The following is a 5,094-nucleotide window of genomic DNA, read 5'->3' on the forward strand; positions in this document are numbered from 1 at the left end:
GGTTCAGGAAGGATGATCCAGGAGACCTGGAGTGGGAAGGCCTCACAGTTGGTTCCTGCCCAGGATCAGGAACAGATTTTACCTTTGAGGACTCCACAGCATTCTTTCTGTCAAGTTTCTGGTTAGTTGGAAACAGAACAGTAATTATCTTGGTTTTAGGTTTGGTAGATTGGGGCAATGGGTACTTAGAAGCCCAGTTAATGTTGCTTCTGTGGTTACTACAACACTGGGAGCTGGGCTCTCAGTTGCTCCGACTTCCCTTGGATACCTCTTCATATTTTCTGACTCTAGGACCAGGTATTTGTTAAGTTCCACGCGGAAGGGACACAACTTCTGCAAAGCACAACTCTTTCCAGGTACTGAGAAAGACCATGAAGGGTACCAGTTTTTAATTAGTTTTAGCTCATGCTAATGAGTGTTCTGGTGGAAGCTCCACCTCAGTACCCCTCCCCCATCTTTCTCTCTCCCTAAACCCTGTATCATCTCAGCAAGCCAGCAATCTCCCCCCAGAGATGCTCAAGACCACTCTCATAGGGATTTAAATTGACCTCCAGAAAACTGATACCTTTCTCGGTCTCCTCTCTGGGAGGCGGTTTACCCATTAAACCCGAGCCTTTTCTAATTCGGTTTGATATGGTCTGATTTGGATTGCGTTGGTGGAGAGGCTTATCTTGGTGCAGAAACTTTTCTCTGGGGTCTTGCTGGCTCGGTAGACATCACTGTGAGACAGACGGAAGTCTCATAGGCTTTTTAGCCAGAAGTTGCAATTGGGTAAGATTTTTCCCTTAAATATACACTTTTCTAGAGAAACTAGTTCTTTGCAGCTTGGTTGATCCAGTCACTTGGCAAAACGGCTCAAGAAAGCAGGATCTCTGTATTCAAATTTTTATAAAGGAACTCTCACTTCCATTCATTGATGTGAGTTCCATCTTCTGGGTCCAAATGATGAATTCCTACTTCAGTGCTTCTTGTTCAACCCTTGATTCTCAGGGACATACAGTGATATGAGAATCACCGTGCCCGTGTTAGAGAAGAGGAGGCAGGCTTTCACAGATCAAGAAAACCATCAAGAGTTCGGGAGGCCTGGTGCTTGATGGTTCACATCCAGCTTTTGCTGAGTCTGGTGCCTGGGTACAGCACAGGTCCTCCACTCAAGTGTGGATATTTTACAGCCTAGTCACATGCATGTCCTCACACCATTCCACGTTTATATATTATGTCATGCCCCTAGAATTTCTTGAAGAAGGAAAAGTAAGTCTGAGATAGGATCTGAGAGATTCTGAGGAGAGATAGCAGACTTCTTTCAGTATTATTGTGTATTGTGACGGAAGATTCCTCTGAAGTTCAGGAATCAAAAAGAGACAACCTACAATGCTGGCCACTAAAATCAGGCCAGCATGGAAGAGAGCAGATCATGACTTAGGGCCAAGAGGACCGTGAGACTGATTGGAATGAGGTTTACTGTGCCGGGTGTGCTAGAAATATTTCAGTATTTCAGCTGTTAAAGACATAAACCCTGGCACCAAGGAGATAGCTCAGGGGCCTTGAATGCCTCCCACATAAGCATATGGACTCCAGTTCAAATCTGTAGCATCCAAGTAAAAGGAAGGCGTGGCTATGTATGCCTTTAATCTCTATTAAAGGGTGGAGACAGGCAGAGCTCAGTTGCTCTCTTGCCCATGCAGCCTGGCAGAAATAGCAAGCTTCAGTTTCAGTGAGAGGCCCTATTTCAAGAGAATAACATGGAGAGTGATAAAGACAGACACCTGATATCCTCCTCTGGCTCATTTATGTGTACATTTATGCATATATTACTCCATAAATAAATGGCATAAATGGCTTAGAAAACTAAAGGACATAAATGCTTTCTTTCCCCCTTCCTCCTCCCTCTGAGAGTATCTAGCCCTGAAGGTCAGATGGACCTCAAGTTTATGATCCTGTTTCAGCTTTCTGAGCACTGGGATTACAGGCCAGTACTAACACACAAAATAGTTCGCAAATACTCTTGACATCAGTGGTTTCTGTTTTTCTCATTTATTAAAAAATACAAGGATGAACAGGCTAATTGGGCTAAATGGGAAGTAGAAATGAAAACACATTTAAGGCTTTAGAATATGCATATAAAATGAGATAAAGAAAATGTCGTTAATTGTTTTGAGGGAAGCACACTGTGTAGAAGTATTACTTATATGTGCCCAAATAATGGAAGTTGATTAATATTATCTTTAAAAAATAAATATAAACACTTTAATATATACACTTTGATATGTATATACTAATATATAATTAGATTCTTTTTTAAAAGAAGATTTATTTGTTTTGTATACATTCTTCTGCCTGCAGGCCAGAAGAGGCAGCCATGACTGTGATATCCAGAGAATTCCCCTGGGCAGGTCTGAAATTGAAAGAGGAAATGTCTTCCAGGAGTTCAGAGAGGTATCCAGCCATAGACACATCCACTCTGTACTCAGACAAGCTCCCACAGTCTTGACTGACCAGGAAAGGATGTCGAAGGAAATCAAGGCGCTCTATAGATAGTGCCCTTCATATTATTTTTTCTTATCAAACCTGATGGCTTACAAGTACCAATGTTCCTGTTTTACCCTAACATCTCAATTGTTTGTTGTATTCACATAACACAGGAAAAATGGGATTAAATAATGAAGGAGATTTTCCAGAGATCAGTAGCAGGGCCATTACCAATCCTGATTACCTGGAGGCCTACCTAAGTTGTCACTGTTTTTTTTTTTATTTTTTTCCCTAGGCAAAGAATTTTATTAACCCCTTTCCAAACTTTATTCCCAGGCTTCTTCAGTTTAATTTGCTGCAAAGAATGAATTGTGTTTAAGCAAAAACTGAAAAGAGCTGAAGTGTCCAGGGGGCTTGGGCTTAAAAATATTAGAGATCTAGATTTTATCAGATCCATAAACAAAAGAATTTAAAAAGCAGTCATGATATAAAATAGCAGCTCCTGTGACTTCTGCAAGTGTCACCTTTTTCAGAAGTTGCCTCAATTCAGTTTGCCTCATTCTTAGAAGCCTCATCAAAATTCTCCACCAGATCTGGGACTTCATCATCATATCCTCTCCAGTAGCAAGTGGTGCTTTTCCATCCACAGATTGTTTGGGCAAAGCTTCAGCCAGTCTCCTTAAACTAGTCAGACTGTCTGCCCCAAGCTGGTTTAGGATGCTAGGAAGCATTTTTGTCAGCTGCTTTGTCTCAGTGTGGCCTGTAATGGTGAAAGTGTTTGCTACCAGAGATGCCTGAACTTTAGGGTTGTTAAAATGGATCACTGTTCCTTGGTTTGTAAATATGTTCACCTCTTCAATACCAGAGATATTGTTCACCCCTAACTTCTTTAAGGAGAACTGCAGTTTTTTATTGTCTGCTGTGACTGTTCTGTGAATCACCTTTCTGAGAGCAGTTCCTTTCCCACCAATGCTCACTTGTGCCTGCAGCTTGGCCAGTTTTTCCTGGTTCATGATCGTTTCTTTCATTTTGTCGGAGTGGAAATGGGGCCTAGCGGGGGGGATGAGGGTTCGAGCTCAGGGGTTTCAGGCAGACCAGTTGAGCAGTTGTCACTGTTTTATGCTCCATTACTTTTTGTTTCTGAGGAGCTTCTGACAATGTTCTTGTAAACAGAATCTGCCAGACTATCAGGGACTGTGGAGACTGCTGTTTTCCCCCAGAACCCATTCTCCGTTTCTATCATATAGTGGGTCTCAAACTTTTAGTTAAAAATAAATGTAATGTTCTAGTTCCTCTTATTGTCAGATGACACCATGTAACTGATGGGATGTGAGCAGAAATCGTGCAGCCAACTCTTGGGTCATGAGATTAATGGTAGCATAACCTTATGTGATGGTTATTAGTTTTGATCATCAACTTGACAGGATCTAGAATCACTTGAGGGACAACCATTGGTAATGCCAGTGTTGGAACGATCTATTCTCTTGGGACACCATCACATGGACTGGTATGGTTTGAATGAGAATGTCTCTTATAGGTGCATGTATATGAACACTTGGCCCTCCACTTGGTGTCATTGTTTGAGGAGTCATAGGAGGTATGGCCTTCTTGGGAGAAGTATGTCACTGGGGTGGGCTTTGAGAATTAAAAATTCATGTCATTGTTAAAATTAAAACCTCCCTTTTTATTTAGATAGAAAAGAGGAGATGATGGGAGATGTTATTCTATATATGTTTCTCTTATTGGTTGATGAATAAAACACTGATTGGCCAGGTAGGAAGATAGGCGAGGCTAGGAGATGAGGAGAATTCTGGGAAGTGTAGGCAGGGAGGAATCGACATGTGAGCCCCGGAAGAGAAGATGCAAGTCAGGCATTCTCCGGTAAGATTAAGACCATGCAGAAATACATAGATTAGTATTTTATGGGTTAGTAATTAAGACAGAGCTAGCCAATAAGAAGCCCAAGTCACTGGCCAACAGTTTCATAATTGATGTAAGTCTCCGAGTGTTCATCTGGGGCAAGGCGGCTGAGGAACCGGGTGGGAACCTTACGTTACATGTCATTCCTAGTTTGCTCTCTTTGCTTACATGCTTATGGATGTCACTTTCTCATCCTGTTCCAGCCACTGTGCCTTCTGCCATCATGGACTTGCATCCCTCTGGAACTGTAAGCCCAAATAAACTCCCTTAAATTTCCTTGGTTGTGGTGTTATCACAGAAACAGAAAGTATCTGATACAGCTGGGCCCCTAGACTGAATAAAATGGAGAAAGCTAGCTGAGTGTGAGTATACACTACTCTCTCCTTCCTGAGTGCAGGTGTAATGTGCCCAGTTAACTCAAGCATCTGCTGCCCATGTCTTCACTGCCATTATGGACTGTACCCTCAAACTCTGAGCCTGAATAAACTCTTCTTAAAGTTGCTTTTGTCACAAAAATGAGGCAAGTAGTTTTGCACCTCCCATTCCCACCTTCCTTTTCTATCTATGATAGACTGTTGATGTTCCTGGTAATACACCATTTTTATAGTGTAATCAATAAGGAATATGTTTTCATTTCCCTTTTATATTTTAATAGAGATCTTTTGTTTTTCCTAGATAGTGCTTCTTAGATGCAAACAAAATTGA

At 41.7% G+C, this 5,094-nt stretch overlaps 1 pseudogene; it reads right to left on the reverse strand.

Annotated features, from left to right (window-relative positions):
• Positions 1–2,770: 2,770 nt before the first annotated feature.
• LOC100765233 lies at positions 2,771–3,519 on the reverse strand (annotated as a pseudogene).
• Between the last annotated feature and the right edge of the window lie 1,575 nt (positions 3,520–5,094).

Source organism: Cricetulus griseus, chromosome 3 (genome assembly GCF_003668045.3).
Source record: "Cricetulus griseus strain 17A/GY chromosome 3, alternate assembly CriGri-PICRH-1.0, whole genome shotgun sequence".
NCBI lineage: Eukaryota > Metazoa > Chordata > Mammalia > Rodentia > Cricetidae > Cricetulus > Cricetulus griseus.